The 14,596-nt window shown below is 46.6% G+C and overlaps 1 protein-coding gene across 1 annotated transcript in view; it reads right to left on the bottom strand.

The window, feature by feature from the left end:
- Positions 1-14,596, bottom strand: part of LOC124794768 (kalirin) — a 2,150,963-nt gene that overhangs the window by 878,699 nt on the left and 1,257,668 nt on the right. The window lies entirely within an intron of this gene.

The following is a 14,596-nucleotide window of genomic DNA, read 5'->3' as shown; positions in this document are numbered from 1 at the left end:
AACACCATACCACAGCTCATCAAGACTAGTCACTAGCGTATTGTGACGAGCCAGATGCTCGGCCACCATTGACCAGACGTTTTCAGTTGGTGAGAGATCTGGAGAATGTGATGGCCATGGCAGCAGTCGAACATTTTCTGTATCCAGAAAGGCCCATACAGGACCTGCAACATGCGGTCGTGCATTATCCTGCTGAAATGTAGGGTTTCGCAGGGATCGAATGAAGGGTAGAGCCATGGATAGTAACACATCTGAAATGTAACGTCCACTGTTCATAGTGCCGTCAATGCGAACGAGAGGTGACCGAGACGTGTAACCAATGGCACCCCATACCATCACGCCAGGTGATACGCCAGTATGACGATGACGAATACCCGCTTCTAATGTGCGTTCACCGCGATGTCCCCAAACACGGATGAGACCATCATGATGCTGTAAACAGAACCTGGATTCATCCGAAAAAATGACGTTTTGCCATTCGTGCGCCCAGGTTCGTCGTTGAGTACACCATCGCAGGCGTTCCTGTCTGTGATGCAGCGTCAAGGGTAACCGCAGCCATGGTCTCTGAGCTGATAGTCCATGCTGCTGCAAACGTCGTCGAACTGTTCGTGCAGATGGTTGTTGTCTTGCAAACGTCCCCATCTGTTGACTCAAGGATCGAGACGTGGCTGCACGATCCGTTACAGCCATGTGGATAAGATGCCTGTCATCTCGACTGCTAGTGATACGAGGCCGTTGGGATCCAGCACGGCGTTCCGTATTACCCTCCTGAACCCACCGATTGCATACTCTGCTTACAGTCATTGGATCTCGACCAACGCGAGGAGCAATGTCACGATACGATAAACCGCAATTGCGATAGGCTACAATCCGATGTTTATCAAAGTCGGAAACGTGATGGTACGCATTTCTCCTCGTTACACGAGGCATCAAAACAATGTTTCACCAGGCAACGCCGGTCAACTGCTGTTTGTGTATGAGAAATCGGTTGGAAACTTTCCTCATGTCAGCACGTTGTAGGTGTCGCCACCGGCGCCAATCTTGTGTGAAAGCTCTGAAAAGCTAATCACTTGCATATCACAGCATCTTCTTCCTGTCGGTTAAATTTCGCGTCTGTAGCACGTCATCTTCGTGATGTACCAATTTTAATGGCCAGTAGTGTACTTAAGCCTAACTAACCTAAGGACATCACACACATCCACGCCCGAGGCAGGATTAGAACCTGCGACCGTAGCAGCAGCGCGGTTCCGGACTGAAGCGCCTAGAACCGCTCGGCCACAAAGGTCGGCTCAAAAATCGAAACCAGAGAAGATGGCGTGTTCGACGACAAGGTTTGGGGCAAAGCAGACTTTCTAATCCCAAATGTGTTCCATTGGGCTCAGGTTGGGACTTTGGACAGATCAGTCCATTTCAGGAATATTGTTGTACACTAACAACTGCCTCACAGATGCTGCTTTATGACAGGGTGCATTGTCTTACTGATACAAAAAATCAGTCGTCTGTGAAGTGTTCCTCTACAGTTCGCAGCACACAATTCCGTAAAATGCGTTCATATGCTTCCTCATTTAGGGTTTTCTTAAACGCAATACGGGGACCACACCTTAACAGTGAATAACTCATCGATACCGTAACACCACCTCCTCTGTACTTCACTGTTACCACTACACATGACGACAAGTAACATCCTCCAACCATTCGCAAAACCGAAACACTTCCACCTGACTACCAAAGTGTATTGTCTGACTTATCACTCCAATTCACTCGTTTCCAATCATCCACTATCCTGTGGCTTGGCCCTTTACGCCACTTGAAGTGTCGCTTAGCACTGATTACATAGACGTGTGAGCTCTGAGGAGCTGTCCGACCACTGTACTTCATCCCTGTTTAAACCCCCACGCACAGTCATTGTGCTATCTGGGCTTTTTTTTTTTTTTTTACAGCCACTCTCCGCAACGTTCGACGGCCAAGCTCCTCCGCCAGTAGAGGAGGTCTGTCTAGTTTTGGTTCACCCTCGGTTGTTCCTTTTACTTTACAGCCACATCACCAATAGCCGACTTGGGCAGCTTTAGAGGGGTTCAGATGTCCCCGATGGATTTGTTACTTGGTTGGCAGGCAGTGATTAGTCCACATTCAGTGACCGCTTCTAAGCGACGCGTTGTGCTGCTCTACTGACAACGTCCGCACCTCGTGGTCTAGTGGCTAGCGTTGCTTCGTCTGGATCACGGAGTCCCGGGTTCGATTCCCGGCCGGGTTGGGATTTTTCTCTGCCTGCAGACTGGGTGTTTGTGTCGTCATCATCATCATCGTCATCATTCGTGAGAGTGGCTAGATTGGATTATGAAAAACTTGAATTGCGTAAAAACTGTGACTTTGTGCGGGCGCTGATAACCGCATTGTTGAACGCCCCACAAATCCATCATCATGATCATTATCTACTGACAACACAATACTCCCCACCTCCTTTACACTGGCGCGTCCACCTCTCTTGACATCTTGCGGTCAATGTCGCACAACGTATTGGCGTCCGGATACTTCCTATCAGACAGCGTACACGAGAAATAGTACTAATTTCACATAGTATGTACACGGTGTTCGGAAAATGGCATTTAAATTTCTAGCGTTCGCAGAGGGGAATGAGTATATAATATTTGGTATAGGAACCCGTGTCCAGAAACGTACCATTTCCGTGCTCCAGCCGTTTGAAAATATGTTTGCTAGGTATGTTTGCAACACTGTAGTAATGGTGGGGGGTGCTTACGTCGGACTGGTTGATGTCATTCGACATCTGTCCTACCTCTCTGACCAGATTCGAGCTTCGTTCACGTGTCTCTGAGTGTTAGACCAACACGAATGAGTACACGTTTGCAGAATACACCGACATGTTCCTCCTGCATGGCGAAGACCACGGTAATGGCAGAGCTGCTCGTCGCCTCTGTCAACAAGTACACGAGCAATTGCGCGTGCAATTGATGTTGCTCCCAGCACCGTCTGCTATGTTGTGGATGACAAACGGCTACATTCATACCACCTCAAACACACCACACCAGAGAGGTGAATGAGACTCGAACCACGTCAGAGCGATAGGATAGATGTCAAATGACATCATCCAATCCGACGTAAGCACCTCCACACCTCCACCCCCATGACTATCCTGCTGCAAAGCTACCCAACAAGCGTGTTTTCAAATGGCTATCGGACATGGATTCCTACTCAAAATATTACGTATTCACTCTCCTCTAAAAGTCCTAGATGTTTGTAACTGGAATTTCCGATTTCTGTCTTGAGGCTCTTTTGACACTCTTTAGTAAAGGCGTGTAGAATCTAGATTATGAGCGGATGACTAGCGCGTAGGTCAGGGCTTCACAACATACGTGCTCGCGGAGCAAGCTGTGAGCAGCAAGGCGCGAGCACGGAGCAGCGCGAGAGCACGCTACCCCCACTACGGGACCAGAGAGGAGAGTGGGGAAAGTCACGTGGGGCACACAACAGCTGCTGCCAGTCAATGTAAATCCGCGGCCACCTGCAGGGATATCACTCACGAATTATTACTGCGACAAATGAAACAAATAAAGGAGAATGTACACATGCCACATAATTTTATTAGCTTACTGTATGCCTATACATTCGCATTAATTTGTGAACTGTTACACAATAAAAGGTGTCACTGAAGTGTGGGATTCTCGGTTATCTTGTACTTTTTGCCCTTTACAATTGCATCTATGTTCGGAGTAATTGTTCTTGTGCATTTTAGGCGCAGCGTGCAGTTTAAATTTCGGTCAGACAATGCGTTTCTCAGGCGCGTCTTGTTACATTTCATTGCAGAGAACAGTTGTTCACAAACATACGTGTGACCGAACATTGATATTATTGTAGCCGACAGTTTGGGCCAACGAGGAAATCTATCCTGAGGGAAGTGTCTGTAGAATTTCAAAATGTTTTTCTTGTTCTGAAATTTGTCTCTGTATTCTCTGTCACACTGCAGGTCAATAATTTCTTGCTGCAGCTCAGGACGAATCTCTTAAATATTCCCTGAATATGGAGAGAACAGATCAAAATCACTGCCTAGTGCTGTCAGATCTTGAAAGCGCTGATCAACTAAACTATGTGAATAACGTTCACAGTCTTTGCGAACATCTTGCATGGATGATAATTTAGGAAAATGAGCTAGGTTTTCTGTTTCCAGCTGACTCACCCAAAGTGTCAATTTCATTTTAAAAGCTCGCCTTCGCAGCCTTTCGTCCGAATTCATGTGCACAGTGCTATTTAGCCAGTTTTTAAATTTTCCCTTATAACGCTTGTGAACTGTATATCGGATCGCGTTGCTCCCTGACAAAGGTCAAGCGGCGTACTCGTGCGTAGTTGGCGAGTGGTGGTAGCAAACGCAAACACGGCAGTAACGCAGCACTTCGGCGTGCCTCGGCGGGCATTCCTGCAGTGATCGGAGAGAGTTGGGCGGTGGCGCGCTCCGGAGATGGTTAATTAGCTGGAGCACTGGTGGTGTGGCGTGCTGCTGCTGCTGCTGCTGCCGCCGCTGCTGTTGCTGGCCGAACGAGCTCTCGGCTCGCTACACGCTACACGGCGCGCCGATCGATAGGCGGCGCTGGCTGCCCGCCGCACGCCGCGCCAGTAAACACCGAGCGTGCCGAAAGGCCTCGGGTTCGCGCCTCCCCTAGTCCCCGGTACCCTTAAGGCCACCACCCTCCGGTTAAAGGAACCTTCCCATGGGGAATGTTCGTACACAACCAGGAGAGAGAGAAGATCCGACGAAGAGAGGCGCGTTTCATCACAGGACGTTACAAGAGAGGTGTTGGGCATCACGGAGAGATTTGCTATTGAAATTTCGGGACAGCATTTTTCACAGGAGGAGTCGGACAACATATTACTTCCCCCCCCCAGCCCCCCCCCCCCCACACACACACATACATACATACATACATCTCGCGTACTGACCACGAGGAGAAAATTCGAGAAATTAGAGACAATACAGAGGCTTACCGACACTCATTCTTCCCACACTCTATTCGCGGATGGAACAGGGATCCAAAGATGGGATAGTGGTACCGAATGTACCCTACGTCACACACCATTAGATGGCTTACGGAGTATGATATAGATGTAGATTTGTAACATCATTACGTTGGTTTTTGTTTTGTATCTTGGTATTCCAGTAGTTATGGTTTTTATTTATCGATTGTCATTTTTATGGTTTTGTCGTTTTAAGTAGGATCGTCTTGTCATTAGTGACTCCCCCCGTTCAGAAAGACCTTCCGAGTTTGACGAAAATCGTTTAAACACATTTATCCATAATTATCCACGTCACTGTACTCGAGAACTGGCAAATATGATGAACTGTGATCATTGCACCATCGTGTGACATTTGTATACAGTGGGGAAGGTTCAAAAATGAGGTGTACTGGTACCGCATGCTGCAACCCAACATCACAAAAATCAGCGGGTGGCCGTATGTGCGCATCTCTGCTTGCTCGTTATCAATTGGCTCGTGAGTAACAACAACCATTCCTATCCTGCATCGTTACCGGTGACTTGAAATGGCGTCTTTATGCTAACTTACGGGGAAAGAGGGAATGGCTGACTCCAAACAAAGCAACAGCTCTCCGTACATAAATCTGCGCTCACACGCAAATGACAGTGTTAAGCGCTTGGTGGAACAGCGACGGTGAAGTGTACTGCGAATTGCTTCCCCGAGGTGTAAACATCACTGCTGACATTTGCTAACAACAACTGAGACGTCTTGCAGACGCAATCCAAGAACAACGACCAGTATGCCTGCGTGAAGTGACGCTTATCCGCGATAACGCCCGCCCGTATTCTGCTAGACTGACAACAAACACTATACAGGAGTTGGGTTGCGCTCTCATATTTTCACCATTCTCACTCTCTATCGAACAACCTTCAAGGAACTTCCTTTCCGGATGAAAATGCGCTCCGGAGATGGCTCGACGAGTTCTTCTCTTCAAAACCACGTGATTTCTACAGTCGCAGACTCGAGAAGTTACCGCAGCATTAACAGATTGTTGTAAATAGTGAAGGACAATATGTTATTGATGACTAAAGTTTCTGTTATGTGTATCAGTTGTGTTTTTTTCATTATGGAAAAACTCTAAGAACTTAAGCACCAACCTAATAACAGCGAAAACAGACACGGGCGAAAATATACGAAAATTGTGAGAGAGTGACGGAGATGCAGGACATAAATAAAATACACACTAGCGCCACCTGTCGGCTAGCACTTACGTTTACGTATGCTTTTTTGAGCTTTTAGTTTTAATCTAGATTACCCGGGGGTTTCTAATAGTGACACTGTACAGTGTTTTGCATGGCCTTAGGTTTCTGGCGAATCAAATTTTTTTAAATATTTTAACTTTTTAATTTTTCATTTTTTGCAATAAATATAGCAAACGCCAGTCGCTCTTTCACGCTCCTTTAATGTGAACTGCACATACCTGATCATGGTAACAGCTGAAACTGTGTAATAAATACAGAAATTCATCTAGAAGGTTTCTTCACAAAATACTCACAATGATCGCGGACTCACATAAAAAATTTATTTCCTTTATTGATAAGTATTATCCATTGCTGAGGATGACGAAACATAGATCAACGTTAAATATTAATTTATTTTAGCCTTGAACATTGTTGAAGCTCAGAACGTAATTCGCCCAGCTCTATTCCCAAATCAGATGCTCCAGTAATTAGGCTTGTCCTGTTCCACTGCTTTTCATCCGTATCTACTGATCCCAAGATGCGGGTTCAATCTTCATCGAAACCAACACATATTTTTGAGGTGGGAAAGGTCTAGAACTGGAACCACACAGCTTTCTAAGAACAAATGACGAGCTGTTCGAATAATTAACAAGGGCGTGATCACACCTATCATATCGAAAGAGGCTGTAATTTTTTTCCACTTACATTCAACGTTACTTAAAATCCGCATACCAAATTTCAGTTCCAGACACAAACTGAAAGTTACCTAAAAACCGGAGAGGGAGTAGGAAGATCAAACCGAAAACCTTGTCGAGATGTTGCAGGCACGGCATATCGACCGGCCGCCTGTCATCCTTAGCGTTGGGGTGTCATGTCGTTGCGATATGGAGGAGCATGGGGTCAACACACAGCACTGCCGGCCGTTATGCCGACTTTCCACACCAACGAGCCGTCACTTCTCATTCACGCAGCTCCTCAATTAGGATCACAAAACAGTGTTTCTTGTACCAGTCCTCCCACCACGGAAAAATCCTTGCCAGTGCCGAGAATCGAACACAGCTCCTCCAAATGGCAGGCATCTATACTGACCACTTTTTTGTCAACTTCATACAACAAAATTATCATTACACACGTAAATCACAGTAACAAAACATAATTCATGAATTACTGTTCACATTGAAACATGTTCGCATTTCAATCATTAAGTATGGAAAGTTGTGGGAATATACCTGCTGTTTTTTTTCCCAAGAGGCGGATTAGAAGAAGAAGGGCTGCAGAAACTTAAAACTGTTCTGCAACAGCCAGTTTTGTTTGATTTCTGAGTGTCTGTGCACTGGGTACATAACACAACACTGTAGCTAATATGAAAGAACGTATGTGTTATGTCGGTATCACAAACTGTGCTTCGAACAGCTTTTATTACAGATGAATGTTCCTGCGAGTACGTCCTAAGAGGCTCGGATGTGAGAGTGACGAGGGAGAATTTATGTAAATCACGTATCACTTATTTGAATAAAGCCAGTGAAGGAATTGAACGTGCTTCCATCTGAATGTGTGGTCATTGTTAAACAAGTGCACTACCCAAGCTGGTGAAGACACAGCACTGCGAGTATTCAGTATTAAGATACAAAATACCTCTTTTGTGGTTGGCGCCGGCCGCTGGTGGCCGAGCGGTTCTAGGCGCTTCAGTCTGGAACCGCGCGATCGCTACGGTCGCAGGTTCGAATCCTGCCTCGGGCATGGATGTGTGTGATGTCCTTAGGTTAATTAGGTTTAAGTAGTTCTAAGTTCTAGGGGACTGATGACCTGAGATGTCAAGTCCCATAGTGCTCAGAGCCATTTGAACCATTTTTTTGTGGTTGTCCGCACCGGGTAGCCGTGCGGTCTTAGGCGTCTTGTCATGGTCCGCGCGGCTCCCTCAGTCGGAGGTTCGAGCCCTCCTTGGGCGTGTGTGTGTGTGTGTGTGTGTGTGTGTGTGTGTGTGTGTGTGTGTGTGTGTGTGTGTGTCGTCCGTAGCGTAAGTTAGTTTAAATTAGATTAAATAGTGCGTTAGCTTAGGGACCGATGACATCAGCAGTTAGGTCCCATAAGACCTTACCACAAATTTTTAAATTTTTTGTGTTTGGCTCGTATGGTTTTCCACGCAGTTGGCCTGCAATTTCGTGTCCCGTGCCGTAGTGGTGAATCAATAAGAGCAGAAATTTGCAGATACGGAAAAACGTCTGTCACTTCCCTGCGGGGACTGGCTGCGTGCACCAACAGAAGGCCGGTAACGAAAACATGGATCCGGCAGTAAGTCAACGAGAGACTTGAGCGGAAAGAGCGGCAGTGGAGGCGTATCTCGGCAGCCGCAGCCGCCAGCCACAGAGGGGAAGAGAGCGTGCGCCATGTGAGTGACACACAGGAAGCGGCCGTCTCCGTCTTCCCGGCGGGATGACGCCTCCCTGCATCACCGCAACACAGAAACGCTATCTCCGGCCCGGCATCGACATAACACCACACAAGGCAAACAAAGGCAACATCGCAACCAGTCTCAGAAATCCTATCTCAGGCCGTTATCCGCCATAAACTGATCAAAAAAATTTCGTACCACCTTCATAATTCGTATTACTGCATCGATACTCTTTGCCTCAGTTATTTTTTGACGACCAGAAATCCCTAACTACGGCCACCTGTGTAGTGGAAGTTAATCTGAACTCTCATTGTACAGTATCCGGGCACCAATTAGTGAACACTAATATAGGGTGTGTCCAGCCTTCAATTTTATGACGGCTTTGACACGGCTAAGGACATTTTCAGCGATTCGTCTTAATGTCTGTGGAGGAATGCCGGCTCACTCTTCCTCAAGAGCCGAAACCTTAGAAGGTGTCGGCCGAGGTGGCCAAGCGGTTCTAGGCGCTGCAGTCTGGAACCGCGCGACCGCTACGGTCACAGGTTCGAATCCTGCCTCGGGCATGGATGCGTGTGATGTCCTTAGGTTAGTTAGGTTTAACTAGTTCTAAGTTCTAGGGGACTGATGACCTCAGAAGTTAAGTCCCATTGTGCTCCGAGCCATTTGAACCAACCTTAGAAGGTACTGTTTGTTGCATGCTGGGGTCTGGAACGAAGCTGCTCATTCCATAGGTGCTCCATTGTTCCAGGTCGGGATTCTGGGCAGGCTAGTCCATTTCAAGAACGTTACTGACGGCAAACCATTGCCTCACAGATCGTGTTTTATGACAGGGTGCGTTGTCAGGCTGATACAAACACAATTCTGGGCTACGCTTACGGAGTACTACCCACGTGCAAGTTGTTTATCCGTCTAATGTTCACAGAATGAATGTTGTTGTTTCTTCTGCAGGAGTCAATGTTACGAACAAAAAATCCCATGATGGTGTGTACCTATAGGGGCGGCAAGGTCAGAATTCCGAGACACCTGCCTGAACGACTAAAAAGTTCGTTTCAGTTGGGGTCAACCACACAGTTTTAATTGGCTAGAAAGTTTTAAAACAGTTCACAGTCCTCTACAGAGCCAATGGTCCATTCTTAAAAGTGAATGTCATGCATATTTGTTGGAGCCTCTTTTAACGGAATCTTTAAGTGTTTGACATATGTTTTGTAACAAGCTTGCATGACACATCTAGATGGATGGGAAAACGAAGGATGCTTCACCACTATCAATGGCGTCCAGTTCTTTTCATGGACGAGTGCAAGATTCGTCTGACGCCCGATGACCGTAGCACAAGACTGCCATGGCCGCGTTACTACCATGCAGCCCCACGGGTTCAGCTGGAAGCTGGGTCAGAAATATGTTGTGCTGGTATCGCGTAGGGATATCGGACCGCTCTCAAGTGGCGTATTTAAATAACACTAATAGTTACTAATTTTTGTTATGTGGGCATCACCATTCCCCAAGGCACGTTTCTGTGTCGAATGCTTCGTATCCTAATGCTGGAGAGATTATCAGATACCAAAAACAGCCATAGTAGTTTCAAACTAAAACAAACTGCTTAAGCGTTTTTGAGTTTGAAATTACTATCTGTCTTTTTAGCCTCTGATGACGTCTGCAGCATTAGGAGACACAAGGTGTGGCACAGAAACATGCCTTGGAGCACGAAAATGCTCATACACTGCCGTAAAAAAATGAAGTACTCTAAAAGACTGTGTTCAGTGGCTCCAGGGTACAATATGTGCATACTAAAGGGCTGCAATGTTAGTGCCTGACTGGTAACGGTCATCGCCCATCAGACGCCACCATGAGGTCTTGTCTGGGTGCCCTCTGTTTCGACTCCACAGGCTGTAACTGTGCTGACTTTACAGGTGAACAGTGGTTACAACATTCATTCTAGGTTACAACCACGTCCCACCGACGAGTACGTACTCCTGCTGAACAGCTTCAGCCATTTGAACGGCATCGCGTTGTGGGTCTGCAGGAAGCGGGATGGACGCGTCGACGAATTGATGCCATGTTGGGCACAGTATTCCGGTATGTGTTGCTGATTTCAGCAGTGCTCTGTGGAACATTCTCCCGCCTGTAGACCAGGTTCTGGACATCCGTGTACGACAAACTCACGTCAAGACCAAGGCACTGTGCGGGCAGGGGTGGCCGACTACGTATCATCCAGGGATCAAATCCGGGCACATGGTACTCCAGCTGTGTCATCAGGGACCATTGGGAACCGACTGCTTGCAGTATGATTAAGATCAAGCGTGACTCCGGCCAGGATAAAATTGACACCGCCAATCACGGCTACTCTAGTGTCGTCAAAGAGTTGAGTAGCTAGTGGAATGGCGCTCTGTTGTCGTCAGCGATGAGAGAACATTCTGGCTGTACGGGAGAGATGGACGTGCACGTAGCCGGCCGCGGTGGCAAAGCGGTTCTAGGCGCTTCAGTCCGGAACCGCGCGACTGTTACGGTCGCAGGTTCGAATCCTGCCGCGGGCATGGATGTGTGTGATGTCCTTAGGTTAGTTAGGTTTAAGTAGTTCTAAGTTCTAGGGGACTGATGACCTCAGATGTTAAGTCCCATAGTGCTCAAGCCATTTGAACATTTTTTTTCCCCGTACACCTATGCAGCGTACACCTAGCTTATTCCGGAGTGGATGTGCCCACCACGACACGCAGGTCCCACCGCAAGTCTCATGTTGTGGGGAACCATCTGTTACAACTCTGTCTCATTTCGTGTTTGTGCAGCATAAAGTAACCACTGCCCCGTATATGGAACACGTGTGTGATATGGTGAACTGGGAACCTACTTGTCCTCCAGAGAGCGCAAGATCCCTTACCGAAATGCAAGAAAGGGTGCAAGATACTGGGGACAATCTACTGCAGGATGTCATATTAGGCACTTTTATGAACCTTTGCACGCGAGAATGCACGTCTGCGTTTCCGCCCTAGGTGGGTACGCTGTGTAATGTGCTGTTTGGGTACTGTTAACTGTGACATGTGTGTTTCATTTGGTCTGAATGTATCATATGTTCCTACATGTTCCTACAGTGATGAACTATTTGTCACATCACGTGTTAATAAAATGACCTTGTCCTAGCAGGTGTCACACTTCAGCACTGTAAAACAAAAATAACCAAAGACGCAAATACGCGCCACGAAAGCCTAATCTGTACAATACTAACACTGACACCGGTCTTCTTATTAACGATTTACAGTCGCACTGGCACGACGCGGCTACGTGAAGACGGCCGGGTGTAGCGGTTCCCATTCTGCGGCTCAGGGGTGATGTGCAGTAATCCAGGACACGGCCGTACGGGAAGCATCGACTCGACTCGGCACTGGCTACCGCACGTATGCGCGCTCGGCCTGCGAGTTCTCCCTTTCTGTGCCGTTTACAAACTGCCGCTCGGGGCACATTAGGCGGCGCAAAAGCGGATTTTGCTGTCGGCTGCAACGTGTTGAAAAATGAAAGCGGATTGGCGGCCAGAGGGGAGGACCTGGGCAACGTATTTGTGTATACGGGATGCGGGCCCCACGCTCGCCCACAAAGAGAGCGGCTTGTTAGCTGGTCGCACATTGTGAAACGAAACGAGATGCCATTTGTGTATTTTGGCACTGCCTAAATTCGGCAGCATCAGCCAATTCGAAATTAATTGGCATTTCGAGGGGATCCCGACAAAAATATTTGTCCAGTGTGTCTGTGACTATCATAATAATAATAATCCCTATTTTGTTTTAGCGAACTTCAAAAGGGAACAAACATTTCCTAACAAGCCTGCATTGATTATGATAGCACCTACTTTCGACTGACTTCCTTTTAACAGCATGAGCTTGAGCACTGATGTTGTGTGCCAAGGACTGACGATGCCCCCTCCTCCCACCCCCCGTGTCCAATCCCCCCTCCCCTCTCTCCCTCCCTCCCTCCCGATCTTTCCCTCTATCCGCTGTTCAATGCTAACCGTCTTATATTTGCAGCACAGTTTTCTCCACCTGTGTTTCTTGTTCTTATGCGCTGCTGACAATGTCCATCCGTCTAATCGTGGTACGATAGATTGTAGCAAAGTGTATTTCACAAACTTAAATTTCCATTCAACAGAGAATCAAACAAAGATCCAAGTGTTGGGAAGCGATGAAAATAGTTCAATTTTGAGAACGAATTTCCCACGCCGAAGAGGAGTGTGCGCCGATTCCAAATTTCTTGACCGGAACTCGAACCTTAGATCAAATGGCTCTGAGCACTATGCGACTCAACTTCTGAGGTCATCAGTCCCCTAGAACTTAGAATTACTTAAACCTAACTAACCTAAGGACATCACACACATCCACGCCAGAGGCAGGATTCAAACCTGCGAGTGTAGCGGTCGCTCGGTTCCAGACTGTAGCGCCTAGAACAGCTCGGCCTCCCCGGCCGGCTCGAACCTTAACTGTAGCAACGTGTCAGGTCGCGAACTACTTGTAGACCGTTGTACAGGTTTCCCGGAATGGCAGCCCCGTTTGAGGTTGTTGTTGGTTGTTTGAACAACAAACAACAACAACCTCAAACTCTGTCATGGGATTTGCTGTACAATATTGACTTATTCAGAAGAGACTCAACGCTGATTGAACACTCGACTGAAGTACGATTTGCACTTAGTGAACACTCCCTCAAGCATTCTACACAAATTAGTGTGCGTTGTACAACGTAGTCCATTTTCTATAGGCTTCCTGCAGAACTAAAACAAGAAACTGCGTGATGAACTTAAGTCTTCGAATTCAAGTTGAAAGTCCTATCCTGCACAACTCCTCGCAGTAGTTAATAACTTTTCTTTGTGGTATTTTATTTATCCGTATACACTTCCGCAATTTTTTCGTGTGTCCTTAATTCTTTAGTTTCTTTTGTCTATAAATCATCTGATCTCCATTCTCTTATCAATAGATTAGTTTCATTATCAAGTGTATTTGGCTTACATGATCCCATGAGACATGATAAATAAACAAATAAGTGTTCCAAATGACTGAGCTACCCAGGTACGCCTCACCCACAACCTACTCTTACCGAATCAGCACAGCTGCAAGGTAATGTCCCGGGTTCGACGCGTGGTTAAACGGCCAGTAAGTCTGAGCACAGCGCACACTCCGCTGCAGAGTGAAATACTCATTCTGGGGCGTACCATGTTGGCCGTGGCTAAGCCATCTCTCCGCAATAACATTTCTTCAAGCAGTACTAGGCCCACCAGGCATGCTGGAGAACTGCGTAATTTCGAAAGCAGGGGAGAGGTACTGGCGAAAGCAAAGCTTTGTGAACGGACAGCTCTTTCGGTAAACCATTATCCCAACCCAGCACAAAGCTATAATTTGCCAGGCAGTTATAAAAAATCGCACACTCGTTTGGAAAGCGAGAAATTGATTTTCATCTGCATCTTCTTCTACACTTGTTGCGGTTTGCCTATTATGCCCAAATGTGGAGAAGAATCTACGTTTTTCCATCTCTTTGTGAGTCTGTTTCTTAGTGCTTTTGTTTCTATTTTATTTTTAACAGTCTGTTATTCTCCATACTACAGATGTGATCTTTCCATTTCCTTTTCTGTGCTTCTTCATTTTCCTCGTATGTCCGTATTTCGCTTTCGTCCTATATCTTGTTAATGTATATGAAAAATCTCGTTTCCGCACTATGGATTCCTTGTGTGTCATTTTTTTAAAATTATTATTTAAGTTCGCTTCCATGTATAACAACATACAGACTGACAGTGCTTTTAAAATTTGAGATGTGTCTCTTTCTTTACCATCCTTTGTAAGATCGTCTAACATTAACAGCCATTAATTTAATTTATCTATCTTACGTTGGAAATTAATTTCGTCTTCATGTGCTATACTGTATCCAAAGCGGATCGGTGACTCAGTGCTACTGAGTGAGCATTTTATCTGTCACTTTTCGCTTCTTTCACCTCTGGCAATCTTTGTTAAC

This window comes from Schistocerca piceifrons, chromosome 4 (genome assembly GCF_021461385.2).
Source record: "Schistocerca piceifrons isolate TAMUIC-IGC-003096 chromosome 4, iqSchPice1.1, whole genome shotgun sequence".
NCBI lineage: Eukaryota > Metazoa > Arthropoda > Insecta > Orthoptera > Acrididae > Schistocerca > Schistocerca piceifrons.
The sequence above is the reverse complement of the archived record's forward strand: the minus strand, read 5'-3'. Positions and strand labels throughout refer to the sequence as shown.